The 26,085-nt window shown below is 44.0% G+C and overlaps 1 protein-coding gene across 1 annotated transcript in view; it reads right to left on the reverse strand.

Moving 5' to 3' along the window:
* LOC129776956 (neuroligin-4, X-linked) overlaps positions 1 to 18,249 on the reverse strand; it is a 92,794-nt gene extending 74,545 nt beyond the window's left edge. The window contains exon 1 of the mRNA XM_055782924.1: positions 17,755 to 18,249. The gene's annotated coding sequence lies outside the window, so the exon portion shown is untranslated. The remainder of the gene's footprint in view (positions 1 to 17,754) is intronic.
* Positions 18,250 to 26,085: the final 7,836 nt, after the last annotated feature.

The following is a 26,085-nucleotide window of genomic DNA, read 5'->3' on the forward strand; positions in this document are numbered from 1 at the left end:
GCTGGGAGCTCACCAACTGACGGAAAAACTCGACACACTGGTACAGCAATTGAGCGTCCTTACAAAACGGCTGAAACGTTACTCTGACTCTGCAAAGCGCCAGGAACAAAATCGGATGTTCAGAGATAACGAGAAAGCGTTCTACGACCACATTAGCGACGAGAAGCCCGACTACCGTGAAGGTTAGATATTAGCGATGTGACGAACTTCTGGGCTGGTATTTGGAAGACCCCAGTAGAACATCGGGACGGGAAAATGTGGTTAAGACGGGAGGAGGAGAGTTGTGGTGAAATTGGAGAGATGCCAGCTATCATCGTCGGAGAGAACGATGTCCGCGAAGCCTCGCGGTACCTGAGGAACTGGGCAGCACCGGGCCCCGATGGTGTCCAGAACTTTTGGTACAAGAAGCTGACCGTCGCACATCCAAGATAGCTGAGTGCTTCAACAAGGTGCTACGTGACCCACACAACCTTCCTGAATTCGCCACCCGTGGCGTCACCTTCCTCCTCCCGAAAGACAGCAACACATTGAACCCATCAAAGTACAGACCGATAACGTGCCTATCGAGTCTGTACAAAATACTGAGCAGCATAATTACCGCCAAAGTTTCTGCTCACTGCGAACAGCATCACATCATCGCAGAAGAGCAGAAAGGATGCAGGAAAAATACGCATGGCTGCAAAGACCAGGCCATCATCGACGCAGCCATAGTTGGCCAGGCGGTATATAACCAGCGGAACCTAAGTATGGCCTACATCGATTACAGGAAGGCTTATGACTCCATACCTCACTCGTTTCTCGTCCGGATATTGGAGCTCTACAAAATTGATCCCGTCGTCGTTAGGTTCCTGCAGCATGCGATGAGGCAGTGGAGTACGTCTCTGCACCTCAGTGATGGGGAAAATGTGTTGCAGTCTAGAACGCTGCAGATAAAGAGGGGGATATTCCAAGGCGACTCTTTCAGTCCGCTTTAGTTTTGTCTGGCACTGAACCCCCTCAGTAGGACGCTCAATAGAAACGGTCATGGCTATAAAATAAGGTATGGCGACGGCGCCCACGAAGAAGTGACCCATACCTTCTACATGGATGATCTCAAGGTCTACGCTGATTCACGTCAGCGTCTAGGTGTAGCTATCCGGGTTGTCGAAGACATAAGCAGGGACATCTGCATGGAGTTCGGCCTCGACAAGTGCCGCTGTGTCCATCTGCTGAAAGGGCAGCTTACCGAATAAGAGACATGGTTCGTGGCGAATCCTATAAATATCTTGGATTCCGAAAGCTCACCGGGATTCACCACTCCGACATCAAGACGGAGCTGCGAGACAAGTTCTTGAGTCGAGTGAACTGTGTCCTGAGGACTTTCCTCAACGCGGGGAACAAGGTACGCGCGATCAACACATTCGCGGTTCCCCTGCTGACCTTCAGTTTTGGTGTAGTCAAATGGAGCAAAACTGACCTAGAGGACCTTGAGAGGAGGATGAGGAAAGCATTTAAAGAGGCCGGAATGCACCATCCTCAATCGGCACTGGAGAGAGTTTCACTGCCACGCAAAGAAGGGGGATTTGGAATAGTTGACATATCTGCACTGTGTCATATCTACAACTGCGCGAGTACTTCGCAGAACGCGCCAACCAAAACGCGCTATACCGGGCTGTCTGCGCCGCCGACAGAGGATACAGCGCTCTGCACTTGGCGCAAGCGGAGTACCAACTCAACTGCAATTTGCAGACAGTGGAGGAGAAGATTGCAGCTTGGAAGCAGAAGGCAGTGCATGGTGCCCACCCCCATCAACTGGACCGGCCACACGTCGACAAGGCCGCATCTAATTTGTGGCTAACGCGTGGTGAACTCTCTTCAGTAGTAGAAGCCGACATGATAGCCATCCAGGACAGGATAATGCCGACGAGAAACTGCAGGCGGTACATCTGGCATCAAGACGTTGATGACATTTGCCGGATGTGCCATCAACCAGGTGAAAACATAGAACACATTATGGGAGGCTGTCCCGTTTTGGCCAACACAGCCTACACCGAGCGCCACAACAACGTGGCCCGTATTGTTCATCGACAACTGGCGCTCCAATGTGCTCTACTGGAAGACAACGTACCAAACTACCGGTACCTGCCTGTACCTGTCCTGGAAAATGACCGTTTCAAGCTGTACTGGGATCGCACTGTTCTGACCGACCGCTCGATCCACCACAACCGCCCAGATATAATGGTTTACGACAAGAGCGACCGCAAAGTCACCATCATCGATGTCGCTATTCCACTGAACCAGAATCTGGAGGAGACCCACGGTCGCAAAATCTGCAAGTACCGACCATTGGCCGTGGAGCTCAAGGAACTGTGGGGGCTAAGGGAGGTCCCAAGAATTGTTCCAGTCGTTCTCTCTGGAACTGGAATTGTCCCGAAGACACTTCTGGAAGCGCTAAAGGTGTTGAATATGGAGAAGGAATTGGCCGGCATCCAAAAGTCGGTCATCCTTAGCACCTGCGCGATTGTCCGACAATTTCTCGGTCAGGACTGAAACAGCACGAGCATGCAGATACGTGCATTCCGCAGAGCCTAGTCCCCCTTTGGCATTCAGAAGCTCGGGTGTAGGTGAAAATTCTGGCTAGGTTCGCTCCAAAGGCCCATTCATTGTATACTTTAGACGAAAATCTAAACCTCTCAATGTCATTCGTATCTCGAAGGAACTTACTCAGAAGTTTTCTGCAGTTACCGTGATTACACGGATGGGGCCAGACAAACTACGAGTTGTCGTCTCAAGCAGGACCCAAGCGAACGAAATCACGCGCTGCGACCTCTTTGCGATTGAGTATCGCGTATACGTGCCCTGTTGCAACGTCGAAATAGACGGCGTAATAACCGAAAAGGGTTTGACTCGAAAAGAGATTATCGATGGTGTCGGTCGCTTCAAGAACTCTTCACTAAAAACTGTGAAGATTCTTGCATGCGATCGACTGAAATCTGTGTCACAAAATGACAAAAATGACAAAAGGGTTCTCAATCGGACAAACTCTTTTCGTGTGACTTTTGAGGGTTCCGCCCTTCCAAACTACGTTGCAGTAGGTGCACTTCGTTTACCTGTTCGGTTGTTTGTACCCCGGGTAATGAAATGCAACAAATGTATGCAACTCGGTCACACGGCCGCCTATTGTTGCAATAAAAAACGTTGCGCAGATTGTGGAGACAGCCATGATGAGAATCCTTGCGCGAAAGAACACAAGTGTCTTCATTGCGGCGGGACCCCTCATGATCTTATCCAATGCCCGGTGTACAAACAACGAGGGGAGAAAATCAAGCGTTCCTTAAAGGAACGTTCTAAGCGGATTTATGCAGAAATGCTTAAGAATTCCGTACCAACGAATCAGGACAATCCCTACTCCATTCTGCAGAACGACGAGCCTGTTGCTGACGCTCCCAATGCAGGAAGTTCCGGTACATCGCAGGGTGCCGTCAGGAAAACAAAAATTACTTCTTTTCCATCACTCCCCAGAAAGACGACCGAAACTTCCCAAGTTGGAATGAAAACTCGAATTGAACGTGCTGAGAATAGACCGAAGCAAGTACCTCCTGGTTTAAGCGTTTCTTCTACGCACCAGGGTTCCTCAGCACTTCCCGGAGCAGCACCCACCCCGTCTGTTCCATTTTCGCGGTCGAGGCAACAGCCACAATCTGGTTTGCTTACGCTTTCTGACCTGGTGGACAACATTTTAAATGCTTTAAATATAAATGACCCTCTTAAAAGCATAGTATTATGTTTGCTTCCGATTGTGAGAACATTTTTGAAAGAAAAATGTGGTTTTTTAGCAGCGTTCATTTCCCTCGATGCCTAATTCAGTGCAAGAGGTCAAGGATTTGACCACTGTAATACAGTGGAATTGCAGAAGCATCATCCCTAAACTAGATCAATTTAAATTTTTAGTTCATAGTTCTAACTGTGATGTATTTTTCCTCTGTGAAACATGGCTTTCTTCAGCCGACAAGCTGAATTTCCACGATTTCAACATTATTCGCCTCGATCGAAATGACTCGTTTGGTGGCGTACTATTGGGGATCAAAAAATGTCACTCCTTCTATAGAGTCACTCTCCCATCGATGACAGGCATTGAAGTTGTCGCTTGCCAGACACAAATCAATGGCAAAGACTTCTGCATTGCCACGATATATATTCCTCCAAGAACCATGGTCGGCCGCCATCAGTTTTTTGATATCATCGAGGCATTGCCGGAGCCGCGGCTAATCTTAGGTGACCTCAACTCCCATGGAACAGCATGGGGGTCACACTACGATGACAGCCGTGCCACGTTGATTTATGATCTGTGCGACAACTTCAACATGACAGTTTTAAATACAGGGGAAGCAACTAGGATAGCCAACCCTCCTGCACGGGCAAGTATGCTAGACATATCACTTTGCTCTTCTTCGTTATCCCTGGATTGCACGTGGAAGGTAATCCAAGATCCCCACGGTAGTGATCACCTGCCAATAATTTTATCGATCGCCAATGAATCAGGTTCTCGTGAGTCAGTCGATATTGCGTATGACCTCACGAAAAATATTGAATGGAGAAAATTTGCAGAAACAATATCTGAAGCACTTGTTTCAATGCATGAACTTCCTCCACTCGAAGAGTATAACTTTATATCGAGTTTGATTTACGAAAGCGCACTTCAAGCTCAAAAGAAACGTGTTCCTGCTACCACTTTCCGACGTCGTCCTCCATCACTTTGGTGGGACAAGGAGTGTTCAAAGGTCTACCTTGAAAAATCATCCGCTTTCAAAAAATTCAGGAAAACTGGATTAGTGGAATGGTTTCGAAAGTACCAAGCTCTAGAAGCCAAACTAAAAGGTCTGATTAAAGCAAAAAAGTGTGGATATTGGCGGAAATTCGTCAATGGTTTGTCAAGGGAGACAGCTATGAGCACTCTTTGGAATACGGCTAGGAGAATGCGTGGCTGGAACCATACAAATGAAAGTGAGGAATACTCTGACCGTTGGATTTTCAAATTTGCAAGAAAGGTTTGTCCCGATTCCGTTCCTGCACAAAACGTCGTACGCGACATTCCGCTCCAATGCGATTATGAGAATTTTTCGATGGTAGAATTCTCAATTGCCCTCCTCTCATGTAACAATTCAGCTCCGGGGTCGGACAAGATTAAATTCAACTTGTTGAAGAATCTTCCCGACTTGGCGAAACAGCGTTTGCTGAACTTGTTCAACAAGTTTCTGGAGCTGAATATTGTCCCGCATGACTGGAGACAAGTGAGAGTGATAGCCATACGAAAACCCAACAAGCCGGCTTGCGATCACAACTCGTATAGGCCGATTGCAATGTTATCCTGTATTCGTAAATTGTTAGAGAAAATGATTCTACTTCGTTTGGACAAGTGGGTTGAAGCGAACAATTTGCTGTCAAATACGCAGTTTGGCTTCCGCCGAGGTAAAGGGACGAACGATTGTCTCGCGCTGCTATCTTCTGAAATCCAAATCGCATTTGCTCGTAAAGAACAAATGGCTTCCGTTTTTCTCGATATCAAAGGGGCATTTGATTCAGTTTCCATGGAAATTCTCTCAGAGAAACTTCATAATCGTGGACTTTCGCCAATTCTGAATAATTTCCTGTACAATTTACTCTCACAAAAGCACATGTTTTTCAATCATGGCAGCTTGAAATCTTCTCGATACAGTTTTATGGGCCTGCCACAAGGCTCCTGCCTAAGCCCCCTCTTGTATAGTTTTTACGTCAATGATATGGATGATTGTCTAACTAGAAACTGCACGCTGAGACAACTTGCAGACGATGGAGTTATTTCCATCACCGGTACTAATCCCGCCGTTCTGCAAAAATCCTTGCAAGATACCCTGAACAACCTGTTCACGTGGGCTCTCAAGCTGGGTATCGAATTCTCTACGGAGAAAACCGAAATGGTCGTTTTTTCTAGGAAGCACGAACCCACCCAATTCCAGCTTCACCTATCCGGTAAAGCGATCAGGCACTCGATGTTTTTCAAATACCTTGGAGTATATTTTGACTCTAAATGTACCTGGGGAATACACATTGCGTATTTGAAACAGAAATGCCAGCAAAGAATCAATTTTCTCCAAACAATAACCGGAACATGGTGGGGTGCCCATCCAGGAGACCTCATTCAGTTGTACAAAACAACGATATTATCAGTGTTAGAATATGGCAGTTTTTGCTTCCGATCAGCTGCCAGGATTCATATTCTCAAGCTGGAGAGAATACAATATCGTTGCTTGCGTATAGCAATGGGGTGTTTGCATTCGACACATACGATGAGTCTCGAAGTCTTGGCAGGAGTACCCCCGCTTACTCTTCGATTCACAGAATTATCCTACAGATTTCTCATCCGTTGCAAGATCATGAATCCATTGGTGATTGATAACTTCGAAAATCTACTCCAACTGACTCCTCAGTCAAGTTTTATGTCTTTGTACCATGATTTCCTTACCCATGAAGTGCACCCTTCACCGGGCATCTCCAACCAAGTTTGCTTCCCATACTTTTGCAATTCCTCTGTCAATTTTGATCTGTCCATGCGACAAAAAATCCATGGAATCCCAGATCATCTACGCTCCGATTCTATTCCGCCGATATTTTCGGCAGAATATGGGAAAGTTAGATCTGATAAAATGTTCTTTACTGACGGTTCATTCATAAACGGGTCCACTGGCTTCGGCATCTTCAGTGAAAATTCCAGTGCCTCTTTCAAACTCAAAGATCCTTGTTCCGTGTATGTCGCTGAACTGGGTGCGATATACTACGCACTAGGGATCATTGAAACACTGCCCATCGACCATTATTTTATTTTTTCAGACAGTCTCAGCTCAATAGAGGCAATTCGTTCAATGAAAGTTGATAAACGCTCATCTTATTTCCTAACAAGAATAAGACATCTATTGAGTGTTTTGGTCGAAAAATTATTCAAGATTACCTTAGCATGGGTTCCCTCTCATTGCTCGATTCCGGGGAATGAGAAAGCGGACTCGCTAGCTAAGGTGGGCGCTTCAGAAGGCACACTTTTTGAAAGGCAAATTGCCTATAATGAATTTTTTCACATTCCTCGTCAGGACACACTCGTTAGTTGGCAGCGCATGTGGAGTGAAGATGAGTTCGGTCGCTGGTTACACACGATTATTCCTAAGGTTTCGACGAAAGCTTGGTTTAAGGGATTGAATGTCGGTCGTGATTTCATTCGCGTGATATCTCGGCTTATGTCCAATCACTACAACCTAAACGCGCATCTCTATCGCATTGGGCTCGCAGCAAACAATCTTTGTGATTGTGGCGATGGCTACCACGACATCGAGCATGTTGTCTGGTCGTGTATCCGGTTCCATGCTGCTCGCTCTCAGCTCTCTAGAGCACTGAGAGCAAAAGGCAGACAATCGGATATCCCCGTTCGGGATATCTTAGGTAGCCGTGATCCTGATCTTCTGCTTCATCTATACCTGTTCCTCAGAAACGCCGATGTCAACGTTTAATGATGTTTCCTTCGTTGTGTCCCTGTTTCATATCCCTCCTATCCGATCTATAAACTTTTACTTAGTCGCGGCAATACATACACACACTCTTTACAGATACACGGGCCAAAGGTTGTGCAGTCCACTGATCATTCAACAAGAGCCAAAGGTTGTACCGCTCATGACAACTCTACACGAGCTGATGTTTGCGCCGGCTAGTGACCATTCTATCCTGGATTCCTCGAGTCGAGAAGATGCACCACGCTAGATATGGGGTACAGACTAGGGGGCGTTGCTGATTAATGGTCAGCTGCATCCCAAAAGGAAGTATCCCGTGTCGGGTACAGGTACAGAGCATTGGAGACAGCAACATCACAACATCACAGCAACAAACACTTGTAATACTAACCTCGAGCCAACCGCGAGTAATCGGTTACATATTACTAACATAGTTATAAGGCAAACATTGTCGAAATATTGAACTCCCGGCTCCGTCAGGTTGACGCCATATGAGCCTTAATAAAAATATATATTTTGGATAAAAAAAAAAAAAAAATGGGGATCAAACACTAGGGTAGGAGCCTGCCCGTTGGTCTCAAATGTTCCTATCTCACGCCTCCACGAAGATCATATGACGACATTTTCAGATCGGGCGTGAACTGGAAACACACACCTGGTCTTGGCTTCGAGAACGGCTGTCGAAAGTGGCTAAGTGAGGGGGTGCGAGCGAGTCAGAGCGCTATATCTCTTCCGGGGAAGGCCTCCCGGGTCATGGAGGCCTTGCCAACCCGCTGTCTCCCGGGCAAAGGAGATACACCCAGAAAATGGAGCTACGTTCACGAAGAATACTTAGAATGCGATCGCCCGAGGAGGGTCCCCGAACTGGAGCTGGTCCTGGAACGGGAGTAAGAGCGAGCGGCCAGCGGCTGGAGGGCGAGGTGCAAGAGCGGGCCACCAGCCGGGTTCAACCCGAAGAGCTACCGCCACACGGAAACAGCAGCCATCGACATCACCCAAGAAACGCTGCGCCTACGAGGCGTGTTGTGACTGCCAGACGGCAGTCGTCCACACTCGTGGGTACCACTAGGCGCCGGATCATGTGGACACACGAAATGAACGAATTCGTGATCCGCGCCTATTACATCTGCACTGCTTTGGAGACGGACATGAGCGGTCGCCCTCGAATACTAACAATGTTCGAGGAAGCGCATCAAGAGTTCGTCGGGAGGCTTGATCAGAACGCGATGAACGCGAGGCGTAGAGCGATAGTACGCAACAACATGCTCTCCCAAACGCAAATCGACGAGATCAAGCAGCAGGTGCAGAGAGAAATAAGCTCCAGGAACAACAGAGCAAGCGATGTGTCGAGAGCAAGTTCAGTACGGCTGAGCAATTCATTCGCGAGTGGGGCACGCGAATCAGCACCAGTGGAGGCCACAGTACAACAAGCCCCTGAGCCGGAAGACCCACAGCCAGATCAACAACTACTACGCGATCTGGTCTTCCATTACGACGAGGCGATCTCACAGTTCCGCGACACAGACCCATTGTCGCGCCCCAGGATCCCGAAGTTGCAGCATTTCCGCAGGCTGACAAGTGCAGTAAAGCTCATGAACGAGCACGTTCTTCCGCTGCACTTGGTTGATGCTGAGAACATGGAGGAGCTGCAACTGAAAGTTTACTGCGCTGCTGTGGCGACCGCCAAAAGTTTAGGATACCGTATTAGGCCAAGAGGCAGACTGCTCCAACATCTCCGTGAAAGGCGTGAGCCTCCATGGCGAAGGAGATTGGAGCAACGGATCCTAAACAAGCGCGCCGCAATTGGAAGACTGATGGCGCGCCGCAATTGGAAGAGGCAGCAGATCGGCGAAATTATGTCGCCAAGTTGCTGTGATCGTGCGGCCTACTGAACTTCGCCAGCTGGGAGCTCACCAGCTGACGGAAAAACTCGACACACTGGTACAGCAATTGAGCGTCCTTACAAAACGGCTGAAACGTTACTCTGACTCTGCAAAGCGCCAGGAACAAAATCGGATGTTCAGAGATAACGAGAAAGCGTTCTACGACCACATTAGCGACGAGAAGCTCGACTACCGCGAAGGTTTGCCAGATATTAGCGATGTGACGAACTTATGGGCTGGTATTTGGGAGACCCCAGTAGAACATCGCGACGGGCAAATGTGGTTAAGACGGGAGGAGGAGAGTTGTGGTGAAATTGGAGAGATGCCAGCTATCATCGTCGGAGAGAACGATGTCCGCGGAGCCTCGCGGTACCTGAGGAACTGGGCAGCACCGGGCCCCGATGGTGTCCAGAACTTTTGGCACAAGAAGCTGACCGTCGCACATCCAAAGATAGCTGAGTGCTTCAACAAGGTGCTACGTGACCCACACAACCTTCCTGAATTCGCCACCCGTGGCGTCACCTTCCTCCTCCCGAAAGACAGCAACACATTGAACCCATCAAAGTACAGACCGATAACGTGCCTATCGAGTCTGTACAAAATACTGAGCAGCATAATTACCGCCAAAGTTTCTGCTCACTGCGAACAGCATCACATCATCGCAGAAGAGCAGAAAGGATGCAGGAAAAATACGCATGGCTGCAAAGACCAGGCCATCATCGACGCAGCCATAGTTGGCCAGGCGGTATATAACCAGCGGAACCTAAGTATGGCCTACATCGATTACAGGAAGGCTTATGACTCCATACCTCACTCGTTTCTCGTCCGGATATTGGAGCTCTACAAAATTGATCCCGTCGTCGTTAGGTTCCTGCAGCATGCGATGAGGCAGTGGAGTACGTCTCTGCAGCTCAGTGATGGGGAAAATGTGTTGCAGTCTAGAACGCTGCAGATAAAGAGGGGGATATTCCAAGGCGACTCTTTCAGCCCGCTTTGGTTTTGTCTGGCACTGAACCCCTTCAGTAGGGCGCTCAATAGAAACGGTCATGGCTATAAAATAAGGTATGGCGACGGCGCCCACGAAGAAGTGACCCATACCTTCTACATGGATGATCTCAAGGTCTACGCTGATTCACGTCAGCGTCTAGGTGTAGCTATCCGGGTTGTCGAAGACATAAGCAGGGACATCTGCATGGAGTTCGGCCTCGACAAGTGCCGCTGTGTCCATCTGCTGAAAGGGCAGCTTACCGAATCCGGAGGTTACGAGGTCTATGACGGCGAGTTTATAAGAGACATGGTTCGTGGCGAATCCTATAAATATCTTGGATTCCGACAGCTCACCGGGATTCGCCACTCCGACATCAAGACGGAGCTGCGAGACAAGTTCTTGAGTCGAGTGAACTGTGTCCTGAGGACTTTCCTCAACGCGGGGAACAAGGTACGCGCGATCAACACATTCGCGGTTCCCCTGCTGACCTTCAGTTTTGGTGTAGTCAAATGGAGCAAAACTGACCTAGAGGACCTTGAGAGGAGGATGAGGAAAGCATTTAAAGAGGCCGGAATGCACCATCCTCAATCGGCACTGGAGAGAGTTTCACTACCACGCAAAGAAGGGGGACTTGGAATAGTCGACATATCTGCACTGTGTGTTGCCCAGGTACGACAACTGCGCGAGTACTTCGCAGAACGCGCCTACCAAAACGCGCTATACCGGGCTGTCTGCGCCACCGACAGAGGATACAGCGCTCTGCACTTGGCGCAAACGGAGTACCAACTCAACTGCAATCTGCAGACAGTGGAGGAGAAGATTGCAGCTTGGAAGCAGAAGTCAGTGCATGGTGCCCACCCCCATCAACTGGACCGGCCACACGTCGACAAGGCCGCATCTAATCTGTGGCTAACGCGTGGTGAACTCTCTTCAGTAGTAGAAGCCGACATGATAGCCATCCAGGACAGGATAATGCCGACGAGAAACTGGCGGTACATCTGGCATTAAGACGTTGATGACATTTGCCGGATGTGCCATCAACCAGGTGAAAACATAGAACACATTATGGGAGGCTGTCCCGTTTTGGCCAACGCAGCCTACACCGAGCGCCACAACAACGTGGCCCGTATTGTTCATCGAGAACTGGCGCTCCAATGTGCTCTACTGGAAGACAACGTACCAAACTACCGGTACCTGCCTGCACCTGTCCTGGAAAATGACCGTTTCAAGCTGTACTGGGATCGCACTGTTCTGACCGACCTCTCGATCCACCACAACCGCCCAGATATAATGGTTTACGACAAGAGCGACCGCAAAGTCACCATCATCGATGTGGCTATTCCACTGAACCAGAATCTGGAGGAGACCCACGGTCGCAAAATCTGCAAGTACCGACCATTGGCCGTGGAGCTCAAGGAACTGTGGGGGCTAAGGGAGGTCCCAAGAATTGTTCCAGTCGTTCTCTCTGGAACTGGAATTGTTCCGAAGACACTTCTGGAAGCGCTAAAGGTGTTGAATATGGAGAAGGAATTGGCCGGCATCCAAAAGTCGGTCATCCTTAGCACCTGCGCGATTGTCCGACAATTTCTCGGTCAGGACTGAAACAGCACGAGCATGCAGATACGTGCATTCCGCAGAGCCTAGTCCCCCTTTGGCATTCAGAAGCCCGGGGGCAGGTGAAAATTCTGGCTAGGTTCGCCTAGTTAAGAAGTGAGATAAGTCTGCAAAAAAAAAACTCGAAAATAAGGTCGATTCAGCAGCTTGAATCAGCTACAAAAGAATTAAATGAAACGATAGTCTCTGCCTACAACAGTAATTGCCCACTGAGAAAAGTTTCTTCGACAAGAAACGTTCCTTAGTGGAATAAAAGGCTCGAACGGCTTCGCAAAACGACGCTTAAACTGTTCAACAGAGCAAAAATTACCTCGGACTGGTCTCAATATAAGAAAGCCCTAACTGATTACAGTAGAGAACTGAGACGATCTAAACGGAAATCCTGGGTATATAACTGCGAAAGCATTGAAAATACTCCAATCGTTGCTAGACTCATCAAGACTTTGGCAAAAGACCACTCGAACGGGCTTGGATCGCTTAAAAAGGATGACGGTTCGTTCACAAAACCCCCCTCAGAAGTACTAGACTTACTGATGAAGACTCACTTTCCGGGATCTACATCTGTCCACTCGGATACAAATCCTGGCTATAATAGCGAAGTAAATGCAAACATTAAATGCTTTCCTATTACAGAGTTCATTCAAAGGGACATCGTCGCGATCAGAGTGGAAGTTCGCGTTTCTTGACATCGAAGGTGTTTTTGATAATGCTTATTATCTATCAATGGCACAGGCAATGAGAAGAAGACACTTCGATAACTGTATAATCGAATGGATCCATGGCATGCTCACACAAAGACAAATCACCTCGGAGCTGGGCGGATCGTCTAATTATGTGATTGCTACAAAAGTTTGCCCACAAGGAGGCGTTCTATCACCTCTCCTTTGGTCACTAGTAGTTGGCGACCTTCTGACAAGTTTAGAGGCAAAAAACAGGAAGTGGGTTATATCTATGGTATAACCGCAAGGGTGACGTAGGACTATCGTTGATTTAGAGATCATTTGTATGAAGTTGAATCTGAATTCATTCTGAATGAATGAATATTTGGAGAACTTCGAAAACGAGAGCGTTACGTTGGAGGTACAAGGTTTTATGCATCCAATATTGGATACGGAAATATCCTACTGATGGGGAAGAATAATCTTCAGAAGCTATCCTGTTGATTGCGATTGATTGAAAAATCACAAAACCTAATGTATTTGGTCACAGTGTTACATGGATAGAAAACATTAAAATAAACTCTTTCATATGAATGTAATTTTAAATTCCCATTATTTTCAGTAACGATTAGATATTTCCACATTTTCCTCGATACTGGAAGCCCACCAGTGGTTAATGCTAACTCGATAACCATCTGTTAATAGCAATTGATTGAAACATATTTGGTCACAGTGTTACATGGATAGAAAACATTCAAATAAACTCTTTCACATGAATGTATTTTTAAATTCCTAGAGGAACTGGCAGATTATTTTCCGGATCTTTCTCGATCCAAACGGAAAGAATTCCGTGTGTGTATGTGTGTGTGTGTAGCGGCTGCTTCGAGATCTTCCCGGGGAACCGTTTGTAGCATCACTCTCCTCCTGATGGATTCCCTTCTGGCCTAAGGTGCACAAACAGGCTCTTGGTGACACCGTTCATCCGCGCTTTCATGATAAATGAAGAGCTTCACCACAACAGCGACAACATGCTCCAATCGCTGTTCAATTAGAACTGAGTGGATTTCCGAGCGGCGCTCGCTTATATAGCGATTGGTGATTTCAATAGCCTATTTTGAAAGCAAATTTAAGACTATTGAAACAAGTTTTTGGATCAGAAAGTAACAAGTATAGAACGCGTAGACATTTTATCTTTCGAATGAAGTGTTTATCATACCATTTCGTTCAGTTGTTTAGGAGCTATTAACACTCAAAATCTCGGTCTCCGGCGTAACGCTTTCGTTTTCGAAACTTTGATTTTATACCCCGGTATAGAAATGAAAGACGTAGTCCTACGTCAAAAAGGTTTTGAAATTGTGGGCTTCGCCGATGATCTAGTCATAATGATACGAGGCAAGTTCGACGACGTGATATCGAGCAGAATGCAGTGGCCTTAAAACTTACACAAACTTGGTGTACCACAGAAGGTCTGAGCATAAATCCCTCAAAAACAACAATTGTTCCATTCACCAAAAAGAAAAAAAAAAGCATCTGCAGTCTTTATATCTTGGGAGAGTGGAAATAAAATGCAGCGCTTCAGTGAAATATCTAGGTGTTATCCTAGATGCCAAATTCAACTGGAATGGGCGCTTAGATGCAATAATCAGTAAGGCCAATACAGCCCTATGGGCATGTTCTAAAATGATAGGAAGAACATGGGGCCTTAAACCAAGAATGGTAATGTGGGTCTACACTGCCATTGTGCGCCCCGGATAACCTATGCCTCATTAGTCTGGTGGCCAAAGACCAAGGAGCTACAAAGCTAGCTACAAAAAAGCTAAACAAACTCCAACGACTAGCATTCGTTTCAATTACTGGAGCAATGCGAAGCACACTCTCGAAGGCACTGGAGGCTATCCTTCACTTGCTACCTCTGAACCAACATGTTCAGCTAGAGGCTAAGAAAAGCGCTCTAAAGCTTAAACATACAGTGTAATCGAACCTTCTCGTTCAGTATGGGATGAAGGCGGTCCCAGTGTTCGTAATGGTTCAATCATGTTCTACACTGATGGGTCAAAAATGGCAATCAGAACAGGTGAACAAAAATCTCTGTAGCTATGGGAAACTGGTCAACAGTTTTTCAGGCAGAAATAGCTGCGATAATAGAATGCTCAAATGTCTGCCTTAAAAGAAAATATAGACATGCTAACATCTGCTAACATCAGACAGTCAAAAGCGGCACTTAAAGCTCTAAATGCTTTTAAGGTGAAGGTGGAAGCTAGCCATTGTAGTAGTATAGGTAAACCCACGTGTAAAAATGGTGTAATAGTGTTTGTGAGAGAAGAGCAAAGCACACATAAATAGATCAATTCACTTATCAGACTGTGTTGCGCTTCATTGACACGAGTCTTTGAATACATTTGAAAAAAAAAAATAACAATTTAATACTAAAGTAAAATGTATGAACGATATGTTCCGATGAACAATTGCAAATATAAATATATATAGAAGTTGCATTTGCATATGATTCTGATTATACGCGAGCGTAACATGAGCCAATTTTTAACACATGCGAATTGGGGATCTTTTGGTATTAACAAGTTCTTCCGCATAGTAACTCGATGTTGATAATTCCTTAATATTTTCCTTCGTTGATCGTATTGTTTTCACATATTCACGTTGGAAAGCCTTAACCCTTCTCTTCGTTGGCCGAGGCATTTAGATTGAATTTAATACTTTTCCGTTTACTGTTTTTGAAAGCATAGGCAGCCGTGGCAGTGTTCCGAGCTCTGCAATACAATTTTCTTATCCAATGTTAAAGCTGCTAAAACTTACATTATAGACCCATTAAACGTAAAAATAATAATTGTATTGATATCAACACAATTTTATTCTATTGATTTTCATGACATGGGACGCTATGACTCCGGAATAACATTTTATTGAGTGGTTTTTATAGCTGTTTCGATGTTGTTGTTCGGCATCAGTGTCGAAAAAATAACGATGCTTCCACCAATACAAACAAAACCATTGCTGAAGATTGAAAAACGAAAATTTAACTTTCAGAGCACTTGCTCGAGTTTTCCGACGTTCTTCACTATACGGTGCGAAAGCAGATGAAAATTTAATATCTTGTGAGTAATCGATTAAAGTTTGGTTGATGGGAAGTGTGCAAAAACGATCATTTTCTTCACACTGTTTCGCAAAATTATTGATTTTCGGGCGAGGGGTGAGGGAGGGAGATGAAAGAAATGAGCGCCATTGTAGCAGCCATTTGTGGCTAGCTTCCACCTTCACATTAAATGCTCTTCAAAAATTGTCTGGGAATGCAACTAAGTTGGATAAGTACTGGATTCCTGGCCAATGCGGCATAGAGGGAAACGAGCGAGCAGATGAACTTGCCAGCATTAAAATTACTCAACAATAGCTGAGTCTCAATAAGAAAGACTTCAGCACAATCACGGGCCTTATAACAGGACACTGTCCGAGTAAATACCATCTCAAAAACATAGGTTAAGTGCAAGATGATATTTGTCGCTTTTGTAATACCGAAAGCGAAACCTCGGAACATTTGCTCTGTAATTGTGGAGCTCTAACTAGACGCAGACTTCAATACCTTTATAAGGCTATTCTGGAGCCCAAGGAAATTTGGTCTGCGTCGCCGATCAGGATTATAAAATTTATCAAACAGAGTATTCCTGATTGGCACCTATCTCGCTATAGCTTTCAGTCTACTTCTTCATCAATAAGCAGTAGGTAAGCTTGAAGTGGAGTATAAAAAAGGGATATACCACAATAGTTCAGAATAATGGACGCAGTGGTTCACATCCAACAGGAGAAAAATGGCATCGGACGATAGTGATCGTTTTCTCCAAGAAGGCATATCCGAATCTTTTAAAGATTTTTCTGTTTCGGACAGCTCCTGTGATCAGATGTCGTCGAGATCTTGTGAGCAAGACAGCCTTGGGCTACCTTGAAGTGTTGAAGCGCTGATCTGTATTTTTCAAAATTGTGTTCAACCACAACGAACCAAGTGTAATGCATTCCTCAATCAATTTGTTTTCATCTATTAAGATATCATTTTGTGTCAATATTTATACCATTCATGAAATTAGTCAAGAGCCTTTGCAAAATACTAATATGTTGTGTAATGATATTATGTTAATAGTTAACATGTGCTTGGTTCGCTCTGGCTGCAAAGAGAACGAAGTTTTGCGTGTCAAGCAGAAACATAATCATGTTTTTTCATATTTCTAAAAGTTCAGAAATTGACGACGATGTGTGCTTACAGCATGGAAAGTAGTATTATGTTTGACATCTTGTTTGTAGCACGTGAGCGGTAAAATGATAGATTTGATCCGACACAGTCAATTAGTGGGAGCTCAAACATCAAATTGAAATATCTCAAAATAATGTTTTTGGCGCTTGGTTCGTTTTGGCAGAACCCCGATAAAATATCGTAGAGATGTTATAACATCGTCACCATTACGCCGTTACTCATCAGATTCGTCTGGCGAGTATTCATCGCAGTATGGTTTCACGTGGTCAGTCACTCACTTTAGGGAACTGTAAAGTTACCAAACGTAGCTCTTCGCAATTAGACTCGAGATCAACAACAAATCAAGCCATGCACATCGTTTACATTCAAGTGAGAAGCGGAAGTGATAGCAGTGTGTCACAATATCACTCACCAGATTAATTTGATGAGTATTATATTATTTTCACATTCTGTTAAATCAATACGGATATGAGTCTAAGGTAGCGTCAAAGAATCGCCTCCCTGACGTCGAGGATTGACCTTTAATGTCGCAGTTATAGACCGATGGAAAATGAACAGAGAAAGTGAAATAATTCTTCTAAACCACAGAATCACAGAAAACTTCAAACAAACTGTTCTTCTAAATTTGATACTTATTCTGGGAATCGGAGATAAACATTTACTCATTTTTTTTCCATGGTCGAATGACTCAACGAGAATCACGATTTTTAATCATTGTATGAACTTGAATAAATTAATACAACAGCGAATTTTAATACGATTGACACGGCGTACCTGATAGTACATTTCAAAAATAATAGAATCCGACATGCCTTTCTTTGTATCTGCATGATATACTTACTAGTCAGCTATCCTATGTGACTGTTATCCTTGTGTTTTATTCTGTTTATCGATTATTTGCATATTAGCAAGCATGTTGAACATCCTTCAATCCATAATGCTGTAGGTAGAATGGAAAAATGTGTTCTTTCTTGGAAATCAGATTATTCCTCCACTTTTCCTTGAATATATATTTCACTATTTCAAGTCCGAAATTGTGTTCAAGAATCCTCACTGTGACTATTCTAGGGATTCAATTCCTCGCACACCAGGCAATGCATTATCGCAGCCATAAAGTCATCACTAGCAGTATTAAACAAATGATGTATAGATAGTCTTATTAGATAGATAGTCTTATATTTGTTGGTTCCTATGCTTAACTTATAGCATTGTTATATTTAAGACAAAAATTGGCAAAATTTTACACAATTCCTCACATCGGATGCATACAAGTTGAAAAGCTGGATATTTTTGCTCGACACTTTTGACATACGAACTTAGATTGAACTGATGGTGAGATTTCGAAGTAAATGGGAAAAATAAGATTTTTTTTCTTGTGGAATGAGCTGAAATTGGCAAACGAGAGAAATACCAAAGAGAAAATTCAATTTTCATAGCACTGAGAAAACTAAAGCTATCAGAGTTTACATTAAAAAAGAGAATTTGATAGAGAGCATCCATTCCCAGCATCCAATGTTTCCATGACTCGCGAGAGTATCCCCACGACAAACGTGAGTGATGCGTATGACAGAGCACTGAGCCGATATCACGTTTTACATCGATGAGAATTTTATAGGAATAAAATTTACAAAACACGTATTAATTAGGTTGATTTGATGTAAGAACAAAACACGTGTTAACTAGGTCGAGTAGCGGGAGGATTAGAGCCGATAAAACAATATTCAAATTACGCCTGAAAAGCGGATCTCTACATTGACTTCTCTTTTGATTGAATGTTGAAATGTAACAAAAATATCAACGCGAGTCAGAGATTTTGAGATAATTTGTGAAAAAGTATAAATTTTGAAGAAAAAAAATAATTATGCAATTAAATTGATTGCATAATTGTCTTTTTTTCTTCAAAATTGCATTCTCTATGTGCAACTTTTTGATAGTTTCTGTAATCTTGAGTTTAGTTGCTTATTTTGATCATAGCATCATTTTATCATGACATTCCCAAATTTGTCAAGGATTGGTAGGCTCATGCGTTTTTGTTTTACTCATGGTTTTCGAATTGTCTGACCGCTGGTGTAAAACGATATTACAGATGTTTGTAAATGTTTGATAATCGGAGTTCTACTGTAATTGAATTACTTACATGTTTGTGATTTATTAATAATTGTAAAAGAACAAATTTAGAAGAAACTGATCAATATATTTAATTCTATAAATCGAAACCTAACCTAACCAAACCTACAATTGAGTCAAACCTTGGAATACACAAAATCAGCCAGTACTGTGTGTCACCAGTTAACTACACACATCAATCCGCAAACAAAATCCCCTACATAAAAACCGTATGTTCAATTTATCCATTATTGTGTTCGCCACTAGGCTTCAAGAGGAACCACGAGGCCTCGCCCGTAGGCAGCGGCCAGTTCAACACAAGCCTTCGAGTTTGGGTTGTTCGATTCGAGTTTGAAAGAATCTTGTTCTGTTGACAACTGGGGGTTTTTTATAATATTTTGTGTTCTTCAAGTGTCCGCTCTGTTTCAACAGTGTAGAGACGAAAGACTGTACGATCTGAATAATCTTTTCACGTTTACAGCCGAATAGTTACAACTTCCGCTTCCCTGCTAGTACCTATAGAGTCACTATTCTGTTGGGAGACCTGTGTAAAACGCATGCCCTTTTCAGCTTGGGGTAATGTGAAACTTCAAAGCATTTTTTTTGCGCAGAAAATATTAAAAAAAAATGTATTCAAATATTTTAATTTAAATAGATCTCGTACATTTATTATTTGTAAGAATTTTCAAATTCCTGGGCTATGTGTTATCTTTGTGCTGTCTACTAGTTTTTACGCCTTTTTCTCCATTGAGCAGTGTGGGATTCACATGATCTAATGTCTAACCACCATAAAATTCATACTTTATCCTGTTATACCATGTAACGTTTGCTTTAAAAAAAAGTGGACAGAAATTGCCGAATTTCTGCATGGGTAGTTTCGTCACACGCACTGACGAAACTACCCATGCAGCATCAATCATGGTAACCCATGGGTTAGCAGAGAAAAATTAATAGCTCTATCAGTCGAACTCTAACCGTAGTGGCGAAAATAGTGAAGCCACTCCGTTCAGAAGTGTGCGCGTTCAATGAACGGTACCCCTTCGCGACGAAAACAGACATCGTGCACTTTCTGGACGCCGGATACGCCCGTTCCGGCATCTACGTCATCTTGGCTCTATTGGACAACAATCAGAGCATCGAAAGAAAGCCCGGTTCCGGATGGCTGACGACCCTGAGCGACAAGAAGCTTCAAAGGATGCTGAAGAGGAAGTTCGAGGGAACAGTGGCTACATCGCTGCGTGCGCTTGGCCGGGAGGTCGGTGCAACCGACCAAACAGTGAAAAAGTACTTTGCGAACATGGAAGCAGAAGTCCCGTCCACTGGTCACGGAGCTGTACGCAATGACGCAGCGGCAGCGGCTGAATAAGATGGTCAAGTTGATTTTCCCGGTGGTGATGGACGACGAGACCTATCTCACCCTGGTTGGCAACGACTGGCATGGCACTTCGTTTTACTTCCCCAATGAAGGTGAGTTCCGAAGTGAAGTTAATTTCACACACCAAATTCCCAAGAAGGTGCTGCTGTGGCTGACAATCAGCGAGAAGGGGATGTCAAAGCCGCTCTTCTTTAGTTCCGAACCGGCCGTGAACGGGGACATTTATAGTACGAAGTGGCTGCCGGATGCTCCATAAGGGCGAAGACTCAGTGTTCTGGTCGGATCTGGCGTCAGCCCACTACTCGAAGCGATCGTTAGAGGAGATGGAGCGGCTGAATATAGATGTGGTACCCAAGTCGACGAACCCGTCCAACGTCCCCCAGTTGCGTCTTATCGAGAATTGCTGAGCAAACCCGAAACGTAAGATCTACTCCAATAATATTGTCGCGAAAACCGAGAAGAAATCGATAAATAAAACGAAGAAAGAACTCGAAAACATGCCTACACGCATGTTTTCGTCCTCCATGGCGAATGTTCTGGTTAACTGCCGGAAGGCCGCTCGCAATATAATTACCTTCCATGGGATATTGATCAAACTCAATTATCTGTCACAGTTTTTTTTATCACCATCCGAAAAAAAGTCCATTTTTAATGCAAACGTTGAGGCAAATACTTCGAAGTGAAGATGTGCTCATGTACTTCTCCTGATCGGAGCTCCAGCTAACGTCACTAGCTCGGTTTGCAAAAAAAAAATCGCTGCACTTGTAAATACTACTCTGCTGAGGATATTTCATATGCATTCCTCTCGATACATTTCATCAGCATGGATGTGGAGTTGCCAGCCAAGAATAGCACTTGTACACTGTCGTAAAAGGTGACAACGAGGTAAAATCCAGAGAAATAGCACGGGAGAAATGTCGTAATCAGCAACAACAGAAGGAGGGCCAATTTGCAGCTTAGGTTCGACGCCAGTAAGTTCCTAATTACAACGTACTAGTTAAGGGGTGATTTGGTCATACGGGGTGATTTGGACCACCCCTTTATCTCAAAAATTACGGCTCATCTTAGATTTTTGATAATGTCATTACCTTCTATTGTTGAACCGTATGTACCTAAAGTGAAACAAACTTTAGTAAAACTTCACAAGTAGAGGGAAACGGCAGCATGAACACAGCAAGTACTTTGATCGTCAAAAAAAGTGAGTTGTCCGATCGTGGTTTTAAGGTTTTTCCCGCTTATTAAACAAACTTTTCGTGTTTTGTGCAGTTAAGTTCTGTTCGTAGAGAAACAATTTGATGTAGCGAAACTGTAAGTTTGATAACAATGAACGAAATTAATTGCATTTCAATTTTTGCTTGTTGTGTGGGGTGACATGGACACCTTTCTGTGCGGTGAATTGGTCCTACAGTTTTGAGGCTTTTCTTTGGTCTAATTGATTTCAGATGCCGCAGAATTATAAAAAGAGGATAGACAGACAACGTTGGAAGAAGCAGAAGCTTGAAAGAGCAACGCGGGCCATCGAGGACGGATTTTCTTTAACCAAGAATCGAAGGTGCTCGAACAACAGTGAAAAGATTCATGCAGAATTCGAGATGGTGTCAATCCAACTTTTCTGGTCTGGAATTTGGCCGAGACATCTGGTATCGATCCCAAAACATTGTTACTGATTGTAACATTATCCCAAATCACTTAACATAAACATAAGTATGTTTTTTTCGATGAAACACACACTGGACCAAATCATCCCACAGACGGTCCAAATCACCCCGCATCAAATTTTAATGTCCAAAAATCATCTCTTTTATTTTATGATATATTTGGTAGATTGAAGCTTTATATAATGATTAAACATTATTTATTGAGAGAAAACAAGTGTAGCTCAGTATACAATGTGACATTTTTTATTTAGACCGTATTGGTTTGGAAATATTAGGCGATTTTCTTAAGTGGTCCAAATTCCCCCCTTTTCCCCTACATAAACGAATGAGATTCGACGCTAATGGCCGACAGTCATACTATCCTGCTCTCTGAGTATGGGTGATTCAAGTAGGGGTGACATCTTCCAGAAATTGTGTGTGGTTCAATGGTGCGGTTGGCTCAGTACGGTAAAACTTTCGCATGTCTCCAGGTACGTTCGAAGCTCGGCTAGGCGTAGGCACTAGGTACTAGGCTCATTTGTGACATTACTGACTCACGCTTATCTGGCTCCAAACACAGTCCTTGTTAAGAGCCGTGTCAACCCTAGCATGGCCTTATAGCTTGCAAAGATATTCGGATTTGCTAGCAGAAAAATTGTTCAAAGAAATGTGATAACGACGATCAAGATCTGAAAAACAGGAAGACAAGAGCGGCATCAACAACAAGAACAAATATTGAGATACGGTAGTAAAACGAAACTGCTCCCGTGGCCGAGTGGTTAGCGTCACACCTAACATGCCGATTTCCGTTCTGGTCGGGGTAATTTCTCGTAAAAAAAAATTCCTTCGACTTGCACTGTGAACACGCGCATTCTAGAGCTTGCCACACTGAATGCATTTCAGGCGTGTTATTCGGCATAGAAATCTCAACTTATTACTAATAAAAATGACGCAAGTAATACTACGTTGGGACGACGAAGTTCCTCTAGGAACGTTAGTACCATTTATGAAGAAGAAGAAATAAAAGGAAACAAGAAGTAAATGCTAGAAAAGGAGGAAAAAGTAAAGGAGACGGAAAAGAAGGTGATAGAAGAAATGGAGGAGGAGAATGAGAAGAAAAATGAGAACAAGAGAGAGAAGAAATAGTGAAAAAAACAGAAGCCAAGAGACGAAAGATCTAATCTTCGATAGGCGAGAGGCAAAGAGGCACTAATCGGTGAAGCTAAGAGTGACGTGTCATATCGCTAGCCGTTTGAAAAAGATGCTAGAGGGGCCGGAACTCAAGGAACTGAAGGAGAACTTGGTGAAGAATGGCCCATATAGAGAAGCTGCAGTCGATTATAGTAGATGCAGCCAGGTGTCTAATGATGAACTAGTAGCAGCTGTAAAAAGACTAAAAAACGATAAAATCACCTGGCTCAGATGAAATTCCTGATATGATTCTAAAAGCGACATTCTCTAATATGTTGCCGGCTGGATACTCTTGGGAAACTTTTGGAGAGAATTATCCTCAACAGATTGACGGAATGCACGAAGGCAGCCCATGGACTATCGGAGCAACAGTTAAGATTTCGGAAAAAGAGATAATCAATGCACTGAACAGAATCATGCCCAACAATTCTGGGCGCAGCCAAGAGGCTCTTTTTGACTTTTGACTCCTCATCAATACTATGATACCAGGGTTCAGCCTGGCGCTAGAAACCCAACGGAATAAGAGGATGCTGAATAGTGCGTACCGTCTCAGGGCGAATGTCGTTTCGTGTCATGTTGTGTCGGTACGTGCATCTAAAACAAGTGCATAGCCTCATCCCCATCAAAATTACCTTGGTGAAGGACAGCGAATGCTATAGGCGATAGGAAACCGGAGGAATACGGAAGGTAGATGAACGCACCGACACACGGGCTAGAAGAAACAGCGTATCATATCATTTTTGTCCATCCCAAATTATCCGCGAGGATCGAGACACTGCCTGCCCGTGAAGCATCTGAAGAGCCGTAAAGAGTGCAACCATACAAATCATGCCTGAATCACAGAGAAAATGGAGGGTCGACCAGCTTGCTAACAACGCCAGACTGTGGAATATGAATCAATGTGAATGTCGTTGCACGGAGCAGTGGCGTAGCGTGACCGGGTGACACCCGGGGCGGATGTCTTGGATGTCACCCCTACAATCAAATTTTGTTATCAAATATTTTTTTCCGCTCTCTAATAAAAACTCATATTTACCGAACAGAGTAACATTTTTTATTATAATATTAGTAGTAATAACACAGAACAGAATTGTATCAAGTCGTTCGAAATCTTTCGAATCAATCGGAATACACATAGGGGCGCCCTTTTATATTTTGCATTCTCTGTGCTGGAGTAAGAAAAGATAAACAGTGTGATTTATTTATTACTAGCTGACTTGACGAACTTCGTCCCGCCTAAAATTGATTTTTTGATATGAGTTCTTTCGAACATTCACGTTTTCTCAGAGCTATTCATTGATTTATCTCCTAGTTGGCCCATTACAATTTCCTTTTACTAGAAATTTTCTAGTACTTCTTCTAAAACTCATATTTTCAGACATATTTTCCGCTCAAGATTCCTGATTCACTTGAGAATAACATGTTTCTCCGTTACATGGAATACATGTTTTGGTTCCCGAACGAGGTGTGTACGTAGTAGAATGAAGTGCACGTAAAAATATTCCGTCTCGGTACAAACAGTGAAACAAGCTACTTTTCCCAACTGTAAAATCGCCGAATGCTGACCAATTCACCGATTTAGTGTACCAATTCGTGTCGTGTCGTTTCATGCAAATATATACGGTAGTTACCGTGTAAAAGATCATTTTCTTTATTTGTGCAACCGCAGAACGACAATTGTGTGGGGTACAAAGAGACAAAGATTCGAACAGTTATCTAAGTTGTGTGCGCCATCGATACCAACATGACTGAAAAAGATAGTCAAATGCGTCTACGGAGTGACCTAGCACGATCTGGTGGTAGGAGTACTGAAGCCGATGTGACTGTAGCAGACCTTGCCAATCTTATGCAATCACAACTAGCCAGTTATCAACGTACAGTGAAGGAAGACTTCAAAAAGCTCGGAGATTCCCTGTCGTCGCTTACAACACAGATGAGCAAATTGCGAAAAGAAATTACTTCGGATATTGAGAAGCTGCGAGATGAGAACAACCGCACATTTGACAAGTTAACTTCGTCAATCGATGCCGCAAAGAAGGAAACATCGCTGGCATTGGATAGATCTGCTCGAATAAACGATCTTGTGGTGAGCGGAGTCCCGTATGTGGACGGAGAAAACCTGTTATCATATTTTCACACATGGTGCAAAACGTTCGGCTATACTGAGACAAATGATCCGCTCGTCGATATCCGTAGACTCTCCAAGGGAATGCTAACGGCTGGAAGCGTGTATACGATCCTGATACAATTTGCCATCACTGTCCAGCGTAACGACTTCTACTCTCGGTATCTTCGCTCACGTTCACTGTCGCTCTCTGATATCGGTTTTTCGGTTGCCAAACGAATATATATCAACGAAAATTTGGGACCCAACGTCAGAAAACTACGATCCAAGGCACTACAACTGAAGAAGGATGGGAGGCTGCGAGGAGTATTTACACGGAATGGTATCCTATTTGTGAAGAGAACTGGCGATGAGAAAGAGATCGTCATATCTACGGACGATGATTTTCATCTATCGTGAAACCCTTCCTAATGAGTTACTGTTTATCCTTCTTTCCTTCCCTCTCTTCCATGATTCCCCTCCTGAAAGTCGGTTCGCGTTGCTGCTGTTGCTGCCAAATGATATTCTGCTGCTGTGTGAGATCTGTTGACTGTTCCTGTATACGGCGATCCATATATTTCTTGTTTCTGTTTGTGCCAAAAAAATATGATGTTGATGCTTTTTCTAGGATGTTTGTTATAATGAAGAATGTAGATTTTTACGAAATGCTCTTTTATTATCCTCCTTTGATAGCTAAGTCCTTCTATTTATCCAATGGCTAATAATTCCAATTCTAACACCTCGACAAACTGGTGCATT

This window comes from Toxorhynchites rutilus, chromosome 3 (genome assembly GCF_029784135.1).
Source record: "Toxorhynchites rutilus septentrionalis strain SRP chromosome 3, ASM2978413v1, whole genome shotgun sequence".
NCBI classification, from domain to species: domain Eukaryota; kingdom Metazoa; phylum Arthropoda; class Insecta; order Diptera; family Culicidae; genus Toxorhynchites; species Toxorhynchites rutilus.